This window comes from Marmota marmota, unplaced genomic scaffold (genome assembly GCF_001458135.2).
Source record: "Marmota marmota marmota unplaced genomic scaffold, marMar, whole genome shotgun sequence".
Lineage (NCBI taxonomy): Eukaryota > Metazoa > Chordata > Mammalia > Rodentia > Sciuridae > Marmota > Marmota marmota.
The window spans coordinates 34456583-34480081 of record NW_025999932.1 but is presented as its reverse complement, the minus strand read 5'-3'; the positions used below and the strand labels follow the sequence as shown (position 1 = coordinate 34480081).

Here is a 23499-nt window from a genome sequence, read left to right as displayed (position 1 = left end):
TAAGTTAGCGAGGAGCACCATCTATTAATTTTACAACTCTGCTAAGTTGCCGTAGGAGTGAGCTTCTGCTAGCGTAAAATGGACTCATCCAAGTATCACTCTTTTTCCTTTACTCTGGTAAAGTGAGTGTGCTTAGAGCTCAGACCCCAGAAAGTTCTAGAATGTGATAAGTGGGGGTCCAGGGTCTTGACCATCCATAGTCAGAGTTAAAGATTCTTCAGTGCCTTGAATGTTTAGGGAGAAGATTCTGACACTCTTGCAATTCAAATGCATTGCCCCTTGATTTTTTTTTTAACTTAAAAAATTAAGGACTCTTGCAAAATTCGCCCTGATTGAGACTTAAATTTGATTCTGGGCTTCACGAATCAGACAAAAGGGAATCATGACAGGTTAATCCTTCTTCACAGTTCTTCGGAGGACAAATCTTACCAAGCACCAAATTCCAGAAAGGACTTTTATGGGGTTGCACTAAGATTTGAATTTGAGGCCTACCTGGATTCCTCACTGAAAGAATGATCCAGGTAATCTTGCAGTACAGTTCAGTATCCTCCTCCTCCTCCTCCTCCTTCTTCTTCTTTGTTTTTTGGTACAGGGGATTGAACCCAGGGGGCACTTAACCACTGAACCACATCCCCAGTGCTCTTTATATTTTATTTAGAGACAGGGTCTTGCGAAGTTGCTGAGGCTGGCTTTGAACTCACAATTTTCCTGCCTCAAACCTCACATCCTCCTTATTCTTAAATAGTAACTACGCTTCAGATTACTGAGGAGATTGAATCAGAGGCTTGGTAGAGTGAATATTGCATGTCTGTTTCCAGTAGGGATGTGATTGAATGATTTTGACTAGCACATACTCCATCCCTCCTATGCTTTACCCTAGCTCCTTCACACCCTGTGTCGGTGACTCTGAAGTTGTTCCCACAGAGATGAAATCTGTTCTCCCACACCACTCAGATTGGCCTGTGAGATGTGGACAGAAGTGACAATGTATCAAGCTTGGGCCTTGAGGCATTCTCTCCTCCTGAGCATCTGCCATCACCTTAAGGACATGGCCCCGAAGCATCTGGTCCAAGGAAAATGACACATGGGAGCAGATTGCACCCAACCTGGTGCTCAGAGACCCTCCATGTGAGTGAATTCAAAAAAACAGTTCCGAGAGTCATTGAGTGGTGAAGTAATTTGTTGTCTGTCATTACTGTGACAATAGCTGGCTGATTATTGTTTCCAGGTTTTCTGTGAACAAACCTGGAATGATATATGTGCTGCATTCAGGGAAAAGTTTAAAAAGCAGAATATTATAAATTCTGCTTTTGTAGAATAATAAAGATGCCTCTGATTGCATTTTTTTTAAACAAAAGAATATGCCTATACATCTAAATATTAAAAATATGAGGGATGGCATGCACATCTTTGCAAGTATGAATTTGAAAAGTGTGGAGGAGGGGAGGGAAAGGGGAAATACCAGGAATGATATTGGCCAAAATATATTGTTATATTGTGTGCATGTCCAAATATATAATAATAAATCCTTCCATTATGTACAACTATAATGCACTTCCATTATGTACAACTATAATGTGCCAATAGTAATATGTGGGGGAAATCAAAGACAAGAAAGGTATAAACATTTACAAAAAAACTGACAATTTTTTTGTATGTTAGTATATGAATATTCATGTGCACACACACACACAATTTATGAATTAAAAAGTTTCACTATCCAAACACAGCAGCTTCAAAGTAGGCTGCCACCACACTGTCACCATAGCAGCTGTAGTGACCCACATCTGAGGGTGACCCTGTGGCCTGAGTGGACTCTGTATGCTGTCCCCGCCCTTCCTCATTGCCTGGTGTTAGAGACAATTGAACACAAACTTTCACTTTCTCAGTCACTGCTGGCCAAAGAAGCATCATGGAGAGCTACCAAGTGTGGGAGTTGAGTAGTCAGGGCTAGAGACAGAGTCGGTTTGTTAGTTTGCTCCCTTTCAGAAATATCGGCGCTGTAGGTGCTACACTAAGTGCCTGGGGGGCTGTAGTGAGAAGGATTTTGCCACAGAGCCTTGGCAGGTTGCATCCTTGACTAGCCAAAATATATTGTCTGGGTCTCCAGGGACACACCTCTATCACTCTCATATAAGCCCGAAGGCTGTGTTCGTCAGGTTTTTTGCTGCTGTGACCAAAAGATCAGACAAGAACAATTTTAGAGGAGAAAAACTTTACTGGGGCTCAGTCCAGAGGTCTCAGTCCATAGGCAGCTGATTACATTGCTCTGGGCTGGAGATGAGGCTGAACATGATGACGGAAGGGTGTAGAGAGGCAGGGCAGCTCAAGACATGACAATCAGGGAAAGGGGAGAGACATTCCTCACCAGGGACAAAATATAAACCCTACAGGCACTCCCCTGGGGACCCCCTCTCCAGCCACACTCTTCCGCCCACAGTTACCAACAGGTTAATCCCCACTAGTGAGTTAACACACCGATTGGGTTAAGGCTGTATTAACCCAGTCATTCACCTCTGAATGTTCTAGTATTGTCTCATGCAGGAGCTTTTGGGGGACACCTCATATCTAAACTATCACAAAGGCCATCTTATAATTTGCTGCTTCTTTTTTTAGTGCCATTTTTTCGTCCCTTTTTTGGGGGAGGGGCTGGGAGAAAAGAGGTGCTGGAACGAGAAAGGATCACACGCTGTCTTAGTGAAGAGTCTTTAAAATTATTTTCTTGCTGATATTGACACACTTCCTCTTGTTTCATTATATGGTCTGTCCCCCTTATCTCACTCCACACATACCCACAGCAACAAACTTGTCTGTCTTTTCCTTGGTGATTTTCTTTATGACTGTATATATCTGTATTTCCTTATGATCATACATGTTCAGTATCATGTATCACTATGTACACATGTATTTAGGGTGTAAGGTAGGAGACTAGTCTTCTTGTCTCTACAGAACCCAGTGGTCAATTTTAATTTTACAAGCAAAATAGAGACATGCAGTTAAGTGTGTTCAGGGGAAAGTCAAGGCCAGGTATCAAGAGGCCACCATCAGGATTTTCCTGCTCCAAGGTTCTTTGGCTAATCTTTCTGCTGATCTTCAAGTGGTTGGTGGCCCTTTGCCAGCAGACCACTGTGTGCCATTTAATACAAATGCAACGGTACCCCAAGTTGCAGAATCACATCCATTGTGGGGTGGGGTGAGGCTAGACGGGCAGGGGAAGAAGGGACCATTGACCCAGTATATTACATTTACATTGAGATTTTTTGATTAGGGTGACCAGTTAATATACATCCAAACTGGACATGTTTGAGAGTTCAAGGAGGCATTATTAACCATCCATCAGGAAGAAAGACATAAATTGACACTGTTCTTGGCAAACCAGGTCACATGGTCACAATTCTCCTGGTGTCACTGTGTGGAATGGACTGACACCGTGGCCTTGTGTCACTTGTTTTCACTTTTTAATGTACTGAGAGTCCCCACCATTCTCACTGTTTGCTTTGCCCCAAAGAGCTTATAATCATTTCTAAAAATAGTTTTCAAAGAACTGGAATGGTGCCACCATTTGACCCAGTCTTCTCACTCCTTGGCATATACCCAAAAGACTTAAAATCAGCATACACATCAATGTTTACAGCAGCTCAAGTCACAGTAACTAAGCTATGGAACCAACCTAGGTGCCCTTTGACAGATGAATGGATAAAGAAAATGTGGTGTATATACACAGTGAAATATTACTCAGCCATAAAGAAGAATGAAATTATGGCATTTGCTGGTAAATGAACAGAACTGGAGACTATCATAGTAAGTGAAATAAGCCAATCCCCCAAAACCAAAGGTTGAATGTTCTGTCTGATATGTGGGTGCTCACACACAAAAAGGCAGGGAGGGGAAGAATAGAAGTTTTAGACAAAGGGAAGGGAGGGAGTTAGGAATAGGAAAGACAATAGAATGAATTGGACATAACTTTCCTATTGCTCAGCTAAGAATACACCACCAGTGTGACTCCACATCATGTACAGCCACAAGAATGGGATCCTAGTTATACTCCATGTATGTATAATATGTCAAAATATATCCTACTGTCATATATATCTAAAAAGAAATTAAGAAAGTGAAAAAAAATAGTTTTCAAAGCTGTAAAATATCTGTCAAACTTACTGGACAGCTAGCACACGCCAAACATTCATTGAGCAAAAAGATAATCATAGCTCCTACCTTAGACAGTTGCTGGGAGGCTTACCTGAGCAGATGCACGTAAAGTCCTCAGTCCCCAGCTCAGAGGACGCTCCTAGTGTTCCTTACCTGATGAACACACTGGCTCTTCTAGTCCATTTTTCACCCCCTGAAATTTTGTCATGTACAAATCAATTTTTATATGATGGGATTTCCGTTAGGCAAAGTAGTTCTTGGAGAGCTATCTGTTTAAATGGATTTTTAAAATTAAATGTACGTTAAATGATTTTTAAATAATTTAGTCCTTCAAATATAGTTTCTAAGTTAATGGGCTGAAATGTTAGGTTATATGACATCAGGTCAATGCTTGGCACAGTGCTTGGACATAGTAGGGATGTGTAATAATTGTTGGTTTTATTAGTGACACCACCTCTCTTACCTTTGGAAGGCGGTTTGAGTGACATGGGGTATGGACGTGCAACCCTGGCCTGAGATTTACCAAGTATAATTTGGTAAAATGTGCATAGTAATAATGCCTATTGCATAAAACTATTTGTTGGTTAAATGTTGTGATGGCTAAAAGTGATTACAATTGTGCTTGCACATAAAAATGGTCAATACATATTTGTCATTATTATTGTTGTCAAGGTACTAAGCCAAGTGCAGTCCACATATTGACTCTATTAATCACTGGAAAAAATTCATTCACTTATTTGAATGTCTGAGAAATAGAATTTGGTGATCATTGTACTTTCCTAGCTTCAATTTATTTTTAAAAATCCTGTATTTTTGACACCAACACCATACCCACCTCAAGGGCTGAGATTTGTAATCTCTTCTTTCTTGCAATTTGCCTATGCCCTATCAGATCAGGTAAATTCAAAATCTTTCCTCACATTTTCTCCTCCCTGTCCTGGCCTTGGCTCACATGCCTTTCCTAAGGCTTCCAACTCATTTCCTGTCCAATCTGCTCTATATACTGTCATCCAAAGTAACTTCCTAGGGCATGGCTCTAAAAAAAGTACCCATGGCTTAGCTAGAATGTTCGGTCCTTTACTTTTGGATCTCCATCCACTTATTTGGAACACTCTCCCACCTAGTCCTCTTTATGCACTATTCCTGCCTGCCTGTCTGTGTCCTCTGATTTCTCACTTAAAATTCCCTCTTCCTGGGAGATTGTTTTTTGCAATTCATATAGCTACCTACAATTTTTAAAAAATAAAATATGAAAGCGTATGTAGAAGGGGGTCCTAGCCCCCTGCCCCACTTCTCCCTAGAGATCACTATCACTTTTGGCTGAAGGGCACCTTTTTGTACCCTACTCTCTGCAGTGACACACACACACACATGCACGCATACAGAATGCGTGGTGTGGCTTGATGTTTTGTGTGTGGGTGTGTCTATGGCATAAATAGTATCAAATTGTACTTATCGTTTTGCAACTTGCTTTTCTCCCCCCAACAATCTGCCCTGGCAATCTGTCCATCAAGATGTATCTTAAATGCCACCAGGAATTCCCTAAAATTTTAAAAGATGCCATTTACTGGAAGTGCTCTCTTGGCTGAAATTCCTCGGAATCTCTTAGGAAACGTTCTTCTTGTATACATATGTATATGTGCATAGTGAGGATCATGAATGCTTTTCTAAAATTTATATTTTTATTTATACTTGTCTATAATTTGAAAAATTTCATCTCTTTCCCCAATATTATATTTTGAACAAATAGATGGTAGTTAAGAAACACACACATGTCCATCATATATAGACACACACACAAACACACTGTGCTAGTCCATTCAGGCTGCGATGCCAAACTTCCCTAGAGTGGGTACTTAAACCACAAGCATTTATTTTTCACAGTTCTGGAAGTTGGGAAGTTCAAGGTCAAGAAGCCTACAGACCTTGTCTCTGGTGAGGGCCTGCTTCTTGGTTCACAGAGGACTATTAGCTCATTGTGTCCTTACATGGCAGAGAGCAGAGGAGGAAGCCAGCCATCGAGCCTCTTAGTAGGACACAAATCCCAACATGAGCACCTCACCCTATGATCTAACTACCTCCTAAAGACCCCATCTTAAAATCCTGTAACAGTGGGATTAAGAGTTTGCAGATGCTTTAAGGAGACACAAGCATTCAGTTCCAACACGGGCATACATGTACTTTCCTATCTTTGCTATAATTTTATGCTCCCCATAAACCTGTTAGTATGTGTTCCTGGTGACCTTGATACTGGGAAAGCAGGTGACTTGGAGAGGCGGAGGCTAGCATGTGGGTCACCAGGAAAATGTGCCACCCTTGAGACCTCTGCCAGGATGCTCAGCTCTTAGGTAACAACCTCACTTCTGGGTCACGAGGACAGCAAGTCTTGGATGAAATGTTGTCTCACCGGGCTCTGCTGAGCTGAGCGGTGCTGGGCCCAAGCAAAGGAGAAGCAGGGCCCTCTACATGCCTTTACCAGAGTCAGCCAGCGTTCACTTCATGGGCATGTTATTACCTTATAACTATATCGTACACGGTATGTACACGTGATATTAATCATATGCCAGGTGTAATTAATTATAAAAGTAAATGCACTTTGAATATCACTTATTTTAAAGGCTTGGGACCAGGAATATTTCAGATGTTTTCAAATTTTGGAACATTTTTGTATTCATAATGAGCTGTCCTAGGCAGGGGACCTGGGTCTAAACAGAAAATTCGTTTATATTTCACGTATACCTTCTACACATAGCCCAGAGGTAACTTTATACAATATTTTTAGTGCACCTGTGTTTTGACAGTGACCTGTCACATGAGGTTAGTTGTAGAATTTTCCACTGTGGCATCATGTCAGGGCTCAAAACATGTCAGATTTTGGAGCATTTTTTGGATTTCAGATTTTTGGATCAGGTATGCTTAACTTGTTTATACACGTACACACACACACACACACACACTAAAATATCATTAAAATATCTTAATATTAAAAGTTAATAAAAGTTCTATATTAAAAGGAAATGACTGAGTAGGAGTTGCCCGACTTGTTTCTGTGCCATGGGCAACCCTTACAAACTTGCCCAGCCAGGGAGACCCAGAGCAGGGTCCTGAAAACATTGGTTGCTTGGAAACAACTGTTCCCCATGCACTGTAATGCTGGGCTGTAAAACAAACATCAGTGCACTTTTTAAAAAAAAATTGATATTTTTTATCATCATCGATTAAAAAAAAAGTAGTATGCCAAAACAGTTGTTTGAGATGAATGGATATAGAAAATGTCGTACATATACACAATAGAATATTACTCAGACTTAAAGAAGAATGAAAATATGCCATTTGCAGGTAAATGGTTGGAGCTGGAGAATATCAAAATAAGCAAAATAAGCCAATCCCCCCAAAACCAACGACCAAATGTTTACTCTGATAAGCAGATGCTGATCTATAATAGGGTGGGGGTAGGGAAGGAATGAGGGATCTTTGGATTGTGCAGAGGGCAGTGAGGGGAGGTGGGGAGGGGAAGGACGGTGGGATGAGAGGACATTACTACTCTATGTACGTGTACAGGACCAGTGTGAGTCTGCACCATGTACAGCCAGAGGAAGAAGTTGTGCTCCATTTGGGTACAATGTGTCAAAATGCATCCTACTGTCATGTGTAACTAACTGGAACAAATTACAAACAACAAATAAAACCCCATTTTTTTGGGGGGTCCCTTTGAATTCCGCACCAGAGGCGAAAGCTTTGCTTCCTGACTGCCAGCCCAGCTTATACACTGAGCATTTACGAACAAGCAAGCACAGAAGCGGCCCTGAAGGCTGGTCTGGAGCTTGGTGACACTCCAGCCGTTTGTCACACTTTGCAGCCAGTTGCTGTTCACCACAGGCTGGTTCCCCAGGTTCCAGAGACAGGATTCTGTGACTCCTCTGGCCAGCATCACACAGGAAGTCTCCTCCAAGTTCGTGGCTGTGTACACAGGACTACTAAGGACCATTCCTTGGGGGCAAGGACTCCAGGCCTGCTGTGGCTTGGATAAGTGTGTCCTAAAGTACTTTGTGTTGAAGGCTCCATCCCCGCTTGGTGCTATTGGGAAGTGGTGGGACCCTTAAGAAGTGGGGCTTAGTAGTTTTCCAGTCACCGGGAGCATGCCCTTGAAGGCCAGTTCCTTCCTCTCCTGCCATTTCATATCCCAGACATGAAGTGAATAGCTTTATTCTCCCACACATTTCCCTCCCCCATGATATGCTCCCTTACCATAGACCAAAGCAGTGGAACCCAGGAATCATGGACTGAAACATATAAAACTGTGAGCCAAAATAAACCTTTCCTCTTTATAAGTTGATTATCTCTGATATTTTGCTGCAGTCATAGAAAGCTGACTAACACAAGATCTCATGCAGCTCTTATATTCTACTCATGCAAAAGTTGGGAGTCTTTAAATATTTTGATCAATCCACCTTCTTCAATTACTTTTACTTTTTGCCAGTTTTGAACAATCATCATGCTATATAAGTTGAAAAATCTACCTGTAACATCTGCCCTGTTCATTAGCAAAGCCTCTGCTATGACCAAGGTATGGATCAAGGACATTCTTGCGTTGACCACTTCTGTAGCACGGTCTTTTCTTTCTGATGTAGATAAACAGACCTTTGGGCACATGGCTCACTCTAGAGTAAATTGGAACTCATCAGCACATTTACAACATCACATCAGGTACCTTTAAGCACATTACATTGCAGACTCTATAAATCACCCATGGTGTCTGGGCAAACTGCTGAGCTGGTTTCCTTATTTCAGCTTGTTGAGAGTGTGGTCCTCTCTGGGTTATTAGGCAAACCCAGATTCATACTTGACAAAGTCATCTTCCAGGGGAGGCACCCCAGGCCTCCTGATGACTCTCTTTCCCTTCTGCCTTGCTGTTTGGCACATGGTATCTGCAGGAGGCCTTGTGACCTGTGACTATCGCAGGGACGGCTCTCTGAACGTGATGGTGGTGGGGTCGGGGGAAGCACCAGTGGGGAAAATCAGCTGATGGACTGGACAGGGGTCAGACCAGGAGCACAGAGTCAGAAGAATCAAGGGACCTCAGGAGGTGGTAGCCACAGAACCCATTATAAGGGAGCCGTGGGAAGCTCAGGGTCCCAGAAGTGGAACTGGGTGAAGGCTCCAAGCCAAGAATCTGTGACTCAGTGCAAAACCATCACTGACCCCAAGGCTGATGTGGCAGGGGACCAAAGATCATAATTAGGACCTCCCACAGACTGAGGCACAAGCCTGGTGCACGGTTAGCACTAAACTGAGGCTTAGGCACTAAACCAAGGGATCATGTTGAATTTTCAGTGGCCCTGGGGGCCCTGGCTGAGAAATCATTACCCAATCCTGTGGCCACCGAAGATACAGAGACAGAACTCACTTTATACTAAACTGAAGATACAACTCCCAACCTCTGACACAGTTCACATCAACCTCTGAGACTATGGGCTTATCTTCTAGGAATATGAAATCATAGCCTAAAAGAAAAAGGCAGGAATAACTTCTTGGTAAACAAAGACACAGGCTTCCTTGTAGCTAGATACCAGTTAGCCAATGTTTTAGTGATAGCTGTTCACATTAATTGAATACTTGCTGTGAGCTATCAACAACGATGCATTACATAAGCATTTGTTTCTCTCTCTGGTACAGATGAGAAGACCGAGTGGTTGACTCACTTGCCCATGTTTGGAGCCGGGCTGGGATTTGGGGAGGCCTTTCCCCAGAGCCTCTGCTCCACGTGATTGCATGTGGCCTGAAGCACTGAAGACTTTCTCAGATAAATGCATTTACCTCCTTGTTTTTCCACACCATGCTGATGTAGGAACCCGGTGAGTCTTTTTGCTTTTGCTGATAATTAATGGGTGATCTTGTTGAAGCATTTGGCTTTTGAAGGACCAGAGATGACTTCACAAATGGAGGCAGCTGGAGGTCAAGTTGGGAAAACTGTTCTGATCACCCAAATCACTTGAGAATGAACCTCATGGAGAATTTACAGTGCCACTCTTGGACCTTTTTTTTTTTCATTAAAAAGAAAACATAGAGGATTGCATTGTTGTTAACAAGCTCAAAATGCATTCATGTATTTTTAAATTATTTTATCACTCAATGAATAAGAGTTTAATTTCTGACTCCTTTCTTGCTTCTTGAATGAAGTTAGATCACTTCGTTCCTTGAACTCTCTGATTCTTTTTAGTAAAACAGAGTGTCGACAAGATGATGATCCATTCTTCTCCCATTCTTCCTTTGAAAGTCCAAAAGACTTTTCCAGTAAAATAAATGGCCTTTAAGAGATGTTTCTTTCGATTTTTGATTTTCTCATAAATTAGACACATGTCAACAGCCAATGTGCACTGGGCTTATCATGAGAATAGACTAAGGAGAGAATAGAAATGCTTTAATTTGACCGTTCCCATTTTGGACAAGCCACTTGCTTTCTGTGACAACTTTGGAAATATTGCGTACACAGACTCAGAAATCTTTGAAGCCCAGGCAGGTAACTGTGGGACTGGAAGGTCACATGACTTATTTTATAGAGGGAGAAACGGAGCCCCATTTCCTCTCAGTGATCAGTGCTGAGGGATGCATAGGAAACATATTTCCATTTCCTTTCTTTCTCTTTTTGAATAATTAGTGAAAGTTACAAAAACATTTTGGAGCATGAACATCTGGTGTCAATTTCCCTCCCAACATTTTATCATGAAAATTTTCAAGCATCCAGAAATGTTGAAAGAATCTACCAAGGGTACCTGTAAACCCACTATGTAAGCCCACCACTAATTCCTGTTTTACCATATTTGCTTGATTGTAGACCTACCCATCTGTCTATCCTCCCATTCATCTATCTTATTTTTTGGAAACATTTCCAGGTACCTTGCAGACATTAGTAAACTTTTCCCTGCTGGTCAAACAGCATCCTTATCATTAACTGGAGTTGAATATCAGCTGATAGTATTTTTTTTTCCTCTTGATGTAACTGGGGTTTGATTCCATGTCACAAAAAATCATAATACAATTTTTTTTCCATTCTTTTTTCTTTTCTCTGTTAAATCTCATGCAGAAGCTGGCATGTGAAACAGAGAGCAGCAAAGCAGTTTGGGGTGGAGAGGAAAGAGGCCTTGGAGACTTCACTTTCTAGGATGGCCCAGAGACGGTGTCGGGCACCATGAGTTATCAAACTGGGGTGAATTGCTTAACCTTATGAGCCTCATTGTGATCCTCTATAAAACAGGGTTTTGGGACTAACTCTTTTCTCAGGCTCTTCCCAAGCTGTTCTCTCCTCTCATTCCAGTGGTGCTAAGGCATTGGACGTGGTGCAGACTTCCCCCTTTATAAATCCCACGGCAGAAAGCTCTCCTTTGTTTTAATTAGCTCAATGCAAGAAGGCGCATTTGAGAGTCTGGATCGGAATGCCTGTAGTCAAAACCACAATTGGAAGGGCTGTCTCTGGAATGGAAGAAAACTGGAAAAACAAGAACCTGACCTAAACAGAGGGCCAAACATAGCCGCCTGCACACACACAGGGTTAGCATCCTGACCTGCTGTACACAGCCACCCGGCCCATCTTCCAGGGCCTCGGCCAAGTCAGGACCAAGAGCATCTCTCAAGAATTTCTGTGTCCTGTAAGGGCAAAGTTGCTTGGGATACTGAACTTCTGGTGCCCCCTGAGACACACTGCTTTAGTGTGTGGGACAAATCCTTTACTGTCTGGGGTCAGGAGGCTCTGTCCAGTGTCCTGTGTCAGGGGCCCAGGCGGGCTGGGCAGCAGTGTGGGCATCTGGGTGACTCTTGGGTGGGATCTGAGGCTGGGGCCATGTTGGGCCAGAATCACATGAGCTGGAGGGTCAGCGTGTTGGAGGATGAGAGCAAGGCCTGGTGCCCTACCGAGACCACACAGACTGTCCAGGTCAGAGAAGAGGGCTCTGAAAAATGGAGGGAGACCGCCAAGCTGGATCAGGGATTGATTTGCTAAGTGAAAGCTAGAGAGTGAGCCCCGCCTGTGCCCTGAAGGAGCTCAGCTGCCCAGAGGTCATTCTAACTAGATAGTGAGCCTTGTGTTGTAAGGACGGACAGGACAGTGTCCAAGTCAACTCTGTGTTCAGAACCTAGAAAGGTAAATGGTAGGTAAATGATAGACAGATGCCCAATATTTATTAAAGGAAGAGAAATGGAAGAAGGCAGAGCGAGAGAGAGAGAAGAAAGATGCGGTGGGTGGGTGGGTTTGCCTGGGGTGCAGTAGGGGCTGTCAGGGAGAACTTACATCTAACCTCTTCACCAGTGACCACTGTTTTGACCATAACTCCCAATAAAAAAATAGGCATTGCATGATGGCCCAGTACACACAGACACACAGACACACACACACGTCCCCAAAGTCTCTTAAAACGCATTGTATTCCCCAAAAATTCTTTTCCATTTCACCCCATCTCAGAACACTCTTTTGTAACCTACAGACTGAAAAACTCTACGTCCAATCCCTTTGATCTCTTCTGGGACTTCATTTCTGCAAATATCCCTTTCCGTCACAGAATTTCTAACATCTTGCTCCTATATGAGAGTTAATTCTTTCTTCCTGGCAGCAAAATCAGGTTTATCCTGTTTAAGAAAAAGCAGACACAGTTCTTCCTTTCTGGGGACAATTCTTCACAGTAGCTTCTCTTGATAGGAATGACGTTTGACGAGGTGAGCTGTACCTGGGCGCCCTCCCCATCTAGGTCTCCCTTCCTCACCCGGGCACCTTCCTTTACCTTCAAGGTCGTCTTCCGCCTGGCTACACCGTCCAAACAGTCTTCTGAACTACTTTCTCTTCCTCTTCTTAACTACTTTCCTTCTTGACTGGGGATGGTTTTGGGTCACAAGCAGGCACACTGTGGCCTGCTTCTTGGGGTGAGAGCTGATAAGGCTGGATGGAGCAGTCCTGGCAGACTCCCTTCTCAACCCTCCATCCGAGGCTCTAGTCCCCGATGCCAGGCAAATGATACTAGGATTGAATGGGCTCTCGGTTTCTTGACAAGGACCGAATCCAGATGTTTCATCTGGTGAAGGTGCCTTGGTCTCCTTGCCCGGATTCGCAGCAGGTTACTTTCTTTCCTGGATCTCTCACATCTTCTCTTACAACTGGGCACTTCTTCTCCATTTTAATAAGAATTTTTTTTTCTTTCAGAAATCTTATTGCTGAGAGAATCACTTTCTGATCTAGACCCTTATTTTAGGGTTGGAGGGGTATTTTGAGGAGCATGTACTCCTGCACCATGAGAGATTTTGTGAAGGAAAAATGGAAAGAATTCACAACTGGTTGTGCAGGGTTTTGGGTTTGGGGTTGAGAAGGTAAAGAAGAGGGACAGGTAAGCGTCAGAAATCCTTGAAGTCGGAGCTTAGGTAGTAGGGGAATCGTGGTAGGAATGTAACAATTGAGAAGAGGAGAAATGGTTTCAAGCTATTTGGGGAGGGGGTAGGGGTGGGAAGAGTATCATGGTTTGACTGATAGTGTCCCCCAGCCCCTGCCAAAATTCATTTAATCCCCAAGGAAACGGCATTAAAAGATGTGACCTTTGGGAAGTTACGTCATGAGGGCTCTGCCTTCATGAATCTGATTAGCAGCTTCAGAAATGACTTGAGGATGAAGGGATCATTCTCTTGCTCTGCTTTTCTTCAGCCACATAAGGAACCAATGTTCTGTCCCTTTGGCCCCCTTCTGTCAGCCAAGGATACTTAGATGGCATCATCTATAAGGGATGGACTTTTTCTAGACTCTGAAACTTCCAGTGCCTCCATCCTGGACTTCTCAGCCTCTGGACCTGTGAGAAATAAGTTTCTGTTGTTTATAAATTACCCAGTCTCAGGTATTTTGTCATAGCTACCCAAATGGACTAAGACGGGTGGGGATGGACAGGGTAGGCAGAGAGTACAAAGGGGGGAAATTGACCTCAATTTCAGACAGGCTGGGTTTGTAGTATGGTTGGAATTTATTTTACTGAATGTTTTTCTCTCCCTTTGCATTACTGTTAGAATAAGAGAATTTGATTTGCAGTTAAAAATATTAGGTTTGGTAAGGTCGTATATGCATGTTCATATTCATATGATTTTATATTAAGGATTTGGCTGTAGACATTTATACACAAACATACATATAAATATTTGCCAAAAAGTCTTTAAAAATTAAAGACTTTAAAAATTTACCAATATGAGAAAATTCAGAAGCAGACGAAATTGGACTTGAAAAAATGTAGCTAACCATCGAAATTAAATTTTTAAACCTGCATTCAAAATGCGAAAATAGAGAGAATGCATCTGAAAATTATTTCTGAAGTAACAAAACAAAAATTCAATATTTTTTCAGTTATGTGGCTGCGATTGGTACAGGTATATTTGATATGGGAGTTTTAACCTGTTTAAAATGATTTATTCTACGAGAAGTTAATAATTCAATAGGACTCACGGCTGTGACAGGCAATTTTGATATGGGTAAGTGAAGTTATGAACCTGGACATAAAATCACGGCAGTAAATGACAACAAAATGGAAAGCTGTTGTGTCGCAGTCACTCTGTGCTTGAGCCACCATCGCAGACGAGGACAGAATCACCGACAGCTAAAACCAGTAAAAACCAGAGCAGACAACCAGGTTGAAGTTTCTCAAGACCTCTGGGTGTTTGGAAGCCTGAGGAGGGAGGTGGGGGCTGGTGGAGTAGTTCTGAGCAATGTCATCCAGGGAACAGGTGGGAGAAGAAGGTGGAGGAGACTGAGGGTAGAATCCTTGGAAATGTCCACATCTCAGGGAGAGGGAGAGGAAAAAGAAGCAGTGGGGCATTTTGAGAGCAAGAAATGAGAAGGTCCAGGGCTCAAGAAGCCAAGAATTCTCGAGGCTCTTTGGGAGGCTGCTTGGCAGCGTTGAAGAATAGAGTCCCAGAGAAAGAGGCCCGAAAGTGCCTCCTTGGGTCTGATCGTTGGGGAACCTTGGGGCCTTGGGGACAGGTAATGGACATTGGTGAGGATGAAGGTCATCAGGATGCCAGGGTCAGGTGAGTGGAAGGCAAGGAACAGGGGACATTGCCAGAGGAGAGAGGCCACATGGTAAGGAAGGGCAGGGAGAGACAGATGGCCCTCATTTTGGATCTGACATGAAGTTTTCCTACAAGCTTTGGGAAAGTCAATATTTACTGAGGCACAAAGATGTGTGTGGGAGATGAACACATTCCTGATATCTGAGAGCCTCAAGGCTAGCACTGTGAGGCCAGCACAGAGGGCCAAAGGCCACAAGCCTCAAAGTGGGTTCCACAGGACATGAGCAGATGTTTGGTGCACAGGGAACTGCGTCTCTCCTCTTTCACAAATTGGTTCCGGTTCCTTCTGTCCCTCGGGAGAGGGATTCTCACCATCCACTGGCTGCTTTTGAAACAGGGGCCCAGCAGACCTGTGCCCTCAGCCCTGAACTTGGCTTTGCATTTCTACTCCCTTTCTGGTTCATTAAGATGTTCATTTTGTTTTGAACTGGCCTGTGTCTATTATTCTTCTCCTCTTTTTTTTTTCCTTAGTTGTTATCTCTCTCTGCTGGGCATGCATTGTGGGGTATAGGGACGTGTCCAAGATGGACCTAAGTGTGCCTTTTGGACCATAGGTCCCAGGTGGACTATGTCCTATTTCCCAAATTCGTGAGGCCACAGAACTCTTCCTCCTTGGGACTGCTTCTGTCTCGTTTTTGGGAAGCACACTTTGGAAGGCTTGTAGCTGTGAGGGTGGAAATGACAGGAAGGTACTTTAGAAAAACTAAAAGGTATTGGAATGAAGAGTGGGAGGAGGAACAGCTGTTCCAGGGAGCTCCTTGTGGCTCTGTGTGCAAGGAATGCCATGTAGTTCCAGAAGCCAGGAGCCGTTTCAGTTCAGTCGTGCAGGGAGCCTGCCCAGGGGGTCTGCCAGCAATCTCATCCAGGAATGTCACTGGGAAGAACTTTATTTTCTTTAAGACCTTGGATTGGAGATGGCTCAGGATAGGACATTGACCCTGGGTGTGAAGCTGGCCCAACAGTAGCAGGGCTCAGTGACTGTAATCTGTGTACCTCCCCAGGGGACTCTGGGTTCTGTTTGCTGTGTGCAGTAAAGGAACTCAAGCACCCTTAATCCTTGAGTGACAGCGCCACCTCCCCAGGGTAAGTTCAGAGAAGAGGGTACTATGTGACAGTGGTGGATGATATTCCTTCATGGCCACGGTCCATGGAAAGCAATTCTGCTTTCTTCCTTGGATAGTGGTGGAGGAGGAGAGGTGGGTGTGGGTATTCATCAATTGCCATGCCCCCAAGTAGCTATTGGGTTTCTATCATGCGTTTGTGCACTCCATCAACAGGCAGAGAAGAAACTGATATAAAATGAATAAAACCAGTAGTCCAGATCTCACAAGCTTGGAGTTCAGCAGAGGACACAAGCAAATAAGTCACCAGTTAAAATGAGATGAGACCCCCCCACCTCCACCCTTCAGGAAGTTCAGGGAGAAATGGAATATGTGTCCAGGATAGATCTAGAGGGAGAGTCTGACCAGGCTGAGGACCAAAAGATGGGCTAAGTAGGTGTGTGTCTGTGTGTGTTTGCACGTGCGTGTGCACACACATGGGGGGGGAGGCAGGGTAAGGGGGCGGATGTATAAATTCCAGGCCCAGAAAATAGGCTTTTAAAAGTCCAGAGGGGAGAGAAACTATAATCTGTTGGAGGAACTGAAAGACGTGCCACTTAGAAAGTTCTGGGTGAGGGGCCTGGGTGGGGCTGGAGGAGTGAGAGTGACAAAGCTGAGGGCAGGCACAGCCCAGTTCACGGGGCAGAGCTGCTCAGCCTGCCCAGCAAGACCTCCAGAGCCTGGGCTGCCACTCGGAGATGCTAATCGTTTTCTGCCGACACTGACCTTGACTGCTTTGTTCTCTTCTCTACCTTCCCCTTCACTTTTCTGCCCTTCAAATCTCTCCTTCAGGTAGCCGCACCCCTCTTGTTGGGGTTGGGGAGGTTGGAGTCCCCCTGGGAGTGACCTGGCCACTGGGATGGGTCACTGTGGGAGAGCACAGCTAGTCAGCAGCTGGATGATGAGCTGGGGACCCATGGTCAGGGGTCGTAGGAATCTGCTGAGACAGCTGGTCCATTAGGAAGGTTCCACAGGACAAGAGAGCACAGATGGAAACCTGAGGAGCCTTAGGGCAGGTAACAGGAGGAAATCCAGACATGGGCAATGGGCAGGAGGGTGACCCTGGGGTCATGGTCCAGTGGGACTTTCTTCCTGGATCTGAGGTCCCTAGGTGTAGCCACAGAAGCGTGATTCTCACTGGGTGGAAGAGCACACCACACCAGCAGGGTGGCGTGATGCTGAGTCACCTGGGATTTCCCACGGGCACTTGGGATCCTAGAATGCTCACACTTCTGCTGGCTGAGAACAGCCTGCTCCCCTAGGCCAAGCCTGGAGGCAGAGGTCAAGGGGCCCCACTCTGGGGAGCAGAGGCATATGAGTCAGGGAGCCATAGCTTGCTCTGCTTTCAACTCTCACCTCTTTATTGAATGCCACCACCTAGTTTCTTATCTGTACTTTCAGTTTCTCTGCAAAATGAACCCTTCTTTCTCATTCAGTTGCTGCCTAAATGCCATCTCCTCCTTGTAGCCTGTTCCAGTACCTTAACCAAACCAGGGACCTCTTATTGTAGGTCCTCCAGCTTTTTAAAGTTTCTCCTAATGTTCAGCACTTCCTGTAGAATTGATTAAGTAATTACTTAGTGCCTGTTCTCTCTGAGGCAGTGAGCTCTATGAAGGCAGGTTCTGTCTCTTTTGCACACCATTCTATTTCCACTGGGTGGTACATTCTATTTCCATTGCAGGCACCCAACAGGAGCACAACAGTGTCTGTTTGAAAGAATGAATCAGTGAATATTTCCAAATGCCTGCACGACTTCCGTTAGATGACTCTGACGGCCATTTCCAAAGGCTTGACAACAACTATCTTTCTTTCTAATTCTGGGTGTGCATTTTATATCTAGGCTCCCAATCAGAACAGAAATAAAAAAGGGTTGTAGAGATAAATAGAACTCTATGGGAGTACTTCAAAAATAGATCCTCGTCCCCTATGTCATTTGGGTCAGGTCATATTGCAAACACGAAATGCACTTTGAAAACGGTCAGCTGCGTGAGCTGGGCGGAAAGGGGCCATCAGCTGAGCTTTGTGCAAAGCTGCCTTTGGGCACACGCACGCTGCCCAGAGTTCTGACAGGCACGCCATGCTCAGGTGGAGGTGATGCTAATGATGCAGGTGCCCTGTGCCATTACATTTGCGAAAAGCGATCTTAATAAGGCAGCAGCGAAGAGCATGAAGATGAATGCCGCATTCAGGCCAGCGCACGGCACTCGATGGTGCTGTGAGGGCTCTTTGTTTCTCTCTGGCATGTGGATGCACAGCCTTTGATGTTAGAATTTTGGCTCATTAATAACTAATTTACATTTCCCAGACAGCAAATTGTGATCTGACACAAATTTATAAAAGAACTCCAAATGGTGAAACTCTCTTATACAATGAGTCCTTTGTGGCCTTTTTTCTTTTCTTTCTTTTTTTTCCCCTTCTAACTTAAGGAGTTTGTGATTAAAATTTTAATGCAATCACTGAAATCTCCAGGGCTACTTAAAAATAAAACACCATCTTATTTCCTTCCTCTCAGAGATTATGACAACGGGCTGATCCTATGTGGATGCTGTAAATGCTACAATTGCTTTTTCATCTGCTCTGAGCTCAGATAAAATAGGATGTCCTCAGTGGGCCAGAGGGAAGACCTAGAGAAGGAACTGGCAGTGGTAGCAGGAGACGATGACGCTGTGGGTTTCTTTTTGCTACTTTGCAGGTTACCAGGTGGCAGATTTCATATGGGATTGTCACATTGGCTTTAGGGGTTCCCAGGTGTGGCTCTCAATGCTGAAGTGTCCTGGGGATGGAATTCAGGGGCACTTGACCACTGAGCCACATCCCCAGCCCTATTTTGTATTTTATTTAGAGACAGGGCCTCACTGAGTTGCTTAGTACCTTGCTGTTGCTGAGGCTGGCTTTGAACTGGCGATCCTCCTACCTCAGCCTCCCTGGCCACTGGGATTATGGGCCTGTGTCACTATGCCCGGTTGAAATGGTTATTTTTGAAACACAGATGGACAGGTTAGACCTACCAAGATAAACACACACACACACACACACACACAGAAACATACACAGGCACACACGTGTACACATCTCTTCTTAGTGACATCTTGGAAGATGACTTGGCTACATCTTGCAAACTCAGTTGCCTCATGGAAAATGTGGTGGCTTTTCCCTATTTGACCCCATATTTCTTTGGGAGAATATGGAGGTCAAGGGCAGTTTGCAAACTGGCTCTTGGAAAGCAAATCCAGGTGCATGTCTCCCCCTTCCCCTCACCCACCCCACTCATTGCTCTGTCCTCCTGTGTGGTGATGACTCAGCTCTGGGGAGGTAGGGCAGGACTGCTCTTTCCTTGTCAGAAGGCAAAAGTATCATGAGCACCCAGCCACCTGGAAACATCTTCCCTGGAGTAGAAAGGGAAGTCTGTGTCGGCAGAAGAGAGGAGATAGACCAGAAGAGTGGATCAGAGAGCTGGCTGTGGGCAGGGCCGGGCCAGGGGGTGGGGCCTGGGGAAAAGGACATGGAGCAACCCAGCTGACTGCATCATTCTGGCAAGAGTCTTGGTTCTACTGAGTTACTCTTTGCTTGCAGAAATACTTTAGGCAACAGCCATGGGCTTGTTGTGTGGAATGGTAACATACCCAGAATGAAAAGATTTTTAAACTGGCACCACTTGAGGTCAGATTTTAAATGGTCACACAGCGTGAGCCAAATTGACTACATGCAGAGAAGCAACAAGCCACCCGGTTCCCTATATTATTTTAATAACAGAAAGAATGCATTAGGAATTCCAGGCAAGACTTCCACCTGGACACGGTCCCAGATTCTAACTCATCTGTGCATGCCTTTTCAAATAAGCCTCTGACAAAGAAGGGTTTTTTTTTCTCTCTCTGAATCTCTGATGAAGAAATCTGAGGCTTCTCCCTGCTTCTGTTATAGGAAGCAAGAAACCTGAGCCTTGCTCTGAGCTGGGTGACTCTGTGGAAACTTGTTAAGAAAGCTGCAGTGTCATTTGCAGGTAACCCAAGAGGTGGCATGTGACACACCTGGCCCTTTTCTCTGGCTTGGACATCAGGGTTCATGGAACAGAACAAGGTCCTTCCTTTCTGTGTCTCTGTGATATGGCCTGGGTGCTTGTGACATTTGCAGTCTCCCTTCTCCACCTAAGTGTCCCCACACCACTCAGAGCCACGAGGGAAGAAGGAACATCATGTGTGTGCCCATCATAATGAGGGACTTTCTCAACACCTGAAACATGGCTGACATTTAAAAAGAACAGTAGTGTCATGCTTGTTAATTTTATCCTCCTGGCCCAGAGTGGCTCATTTAACACTTGACTATTTCTCTAAGTCACAGAGACCAGACTAGATTTTTTTTTTTTTAAGAAGGAAGTCAATTCTGCTTCCAGCTGTAGATGAACCAAAACAGGAAGAATCTTCTCACTTTTGTGAAGACGATGGGTTTGCCTGGCCATGTTGTACTTCACTTTCTTCAGTCTGTGGGATTCTTTGGAGTCAGTTTAGGTTCAAATCCTGGCTCTACCGCTTACCTCCCGGGATCTGGGATTTGTTACTTAATCCTCCTGAGCTATTTTTACCTCATCTGTACAAAGTGGATGATAACAGTTGTTAAGAGGATTAAATGCAAAGTTCTCAGCACTTGGCCCGGCACATGGTAAATTCTCAGAAGGAACTGTTGATATATGTATAAGGCTTACCATGGAGATGGGTATAGAAGGCTCTAGAAGTAGAATCCTGGGAACAGGAACACCCTGAGCTGCTCCCTCACGTGGCATTTCTAGGGACACATCGCCACTGTTGTACCATCCTGCTTTCTGGGCAATTAGGATCCATCCGTATTCAGCTGAGACACCAGCAGGAAGGGCTCTTTCTGCCAAAAAGGTTTATAACCCTGAGGCTATGGCCCTTATGGAAGGATCCGGCTTCCTGGGCAAACTCAGCTTTGGAGTTTCAACATCTTGTATTTTTGGGGACCCCCAAATAGAGTGCAGAATTTTGTGGGCACTTGGTGCATATCTCAGAGCTCTCCCAACCAAAGCCAGTGCCCTAGAGTAGAGACTTTTCAGGATATAGAGAAATAAGAAACGGGTCCAGGAGAGAGCTATGTCATAGCTTACACTGGCTAAAGGTTGTTACTAGTTTTAAAGGGTCAGAAAATCTCGGATCAGGTTTTATTACTTAAGAATAGCTAATAAAATAAACAATCATCATTACGGAACATAACTCAATCTCAATAAATCTTATTGTCAATTTCATAAGGCATTCGGTGAAAGGCCCCCTTCAGGTACTGACAATTAGAACCAGGTTCTGATGCTTGGAGTGGAAAAAATAATTGCGTTAAAAAATGTAGTCATGGGTCTGGTGTTGTGGCTCAGTGGCAGAGTGCTTGCCTTGCACATGTGAGGCACTGGGTTCAATCCTTAGCACCACATGGAAATAATAAACAAAGATATTGTGTCCATCTACAACTAAAAAAAATATTTTTAAAAAAATGTAGTCATCTGATTCATAGTTGGGTAGGGATGGGGAGCATGGGAGGAATAGATGAATTCTAGATAGGGCAGAGAGGTGGGAGGGGAAGGGAAGAGGTATAGGGTTAGAAATGATGGTGGAATGTGATTGTCATTATCATCCAAAGTACGTGTATGAAGACACGAATTGGTGTGAATATACTTTGTATACAACTAGAGATATGAAAAATTGTGCTCTATTTGTGCAATAAGAATTGTAATGCATTCTGCTGTCATATATAAATAAAAAATAATAAAAAAATAATTAAAAAATGTAGTCAAGTTGGATATGATACATGGGGCAGATGCGTTCATCTGTACTAGTGACACTGTTTCATTTTGGACTTTGAGAAGTCATATTTGCATCCCTATTTTCATTTTATCCTGCTTTTATTCGTAAAAGGCTAATAGGACAGATAGTAGGGGTAACTAGTAGGTGTTACCTTTGTCATTGAGGAACTCAGGCTAGAACTCACCTTCATGAGCTAAAATAAGAATCCAGTTCCCCAAATGCAGGGGCCACGGTCTGCACTCTACTAACTTTTGGTTTAACCAGTTCCTAATGAAGATCTTGTACCTGGACATGTCTTTGGCCATACCTCTGTCTTCTCACCCAGGAGAGTGGCTTGTGGGCTGAATGGCTACTGCTGTCAGGAAGGATCCCGTAGCGGGCTGTAGCAATAACAGATGCAAATGAAGATGGAGGTGAGGGAGAGAAAAATTCAGAAAAATTCACCCGCACATACATGACCTTTGCTTAACAAGCAATCTCAACTTGTGGGACTTGGACCAGGGGGCAGATTTTGAGATGGTGTCTGAATAGCACTTGCAGCAGCTGTGGCTTGGCCCGTGTGCTCACACAGACAGATCCAAAGAATCTAGGAACATGATGGCAGTGGCAAAGGCCCTGGTGATGAGGACAGTCATCACATTCTTTGACTTTCCTCGAACGGCTAGCATGACCGGACCGAGAGATGCCTTGCAGTCTGGGTCATTTGGTCAGTGCTGGGAGGTCAGGCCATCTGAGAGTCAGCACTAAGCTGTCGATGAGGCCTCTTCCAGCAGCTCTGGCCAGTATCATGAGTCGAGGAGGCTTTTCAAATCCTGTGACTTCCAGGTGGCTTGGGATGGTTGAAGTTTGGACTGTGTGGAGCCAGGTGGGGAATTCTTACCTGAGCTCCTCCAGAACATGAGGATGGGGCAGGATGAGGCTTTGGTTCACAGTTCAGATTGCTGTGCCATTCTGACATGAAAGTCTCTTTAATTGTATGTCTGACACTCTGTCCAGCACCTGGGGACAGTTGTGCACAGATGCTGGGATTTTGGGTGGCTTGTTTCTTTATTATCATCAAGCTCTTCTGTTTCTCTTTCATATTTGCCCATTTATTCTCCTCTTTTTTTTCCCCATGTGAAATTCAGAAGATGAAGTTATGCCACTTTTAGATTTAGTACCTTTGAAATAAATCTGCTTAAATACCAATAAATGAAGTAGTAGTAGTAGTAGTAGTAGTAGTAGTTGTGTGTGTGTGTGTGTGCGTGTGTGTGTGTGTCTGAAGTGGATTTTGCCCATTAGCTGAGGGTGGTGGTTGTTTTATGAAAGACTGATTCTGTTATTCTTCTGAATCCTGGGGGCCTTGTTTGAGAGCCGTGGGA

General features: G+C 44.2%; 1 long non-coding RNA gene across 1 annotated transcript; it reads left to right on the top strand.

Moving 5' to 3' along the window:
• The first annotated feature begins 321 nt into the window (after positions 1 to 321).
• Positions 322 to 10188, top strand: LOC125615988. The gene is made up of 3 exons (XR_007346585.1): positions 322 to 521; positions 955 to 1128; positions 9826 to 10188. It is a non-coding gene; the product is annotated as an uncharacterized LOC125615988 (long non-coding RNA).
• Positions 10189 to 23499: the final 13311 nt, after the last annotated feature.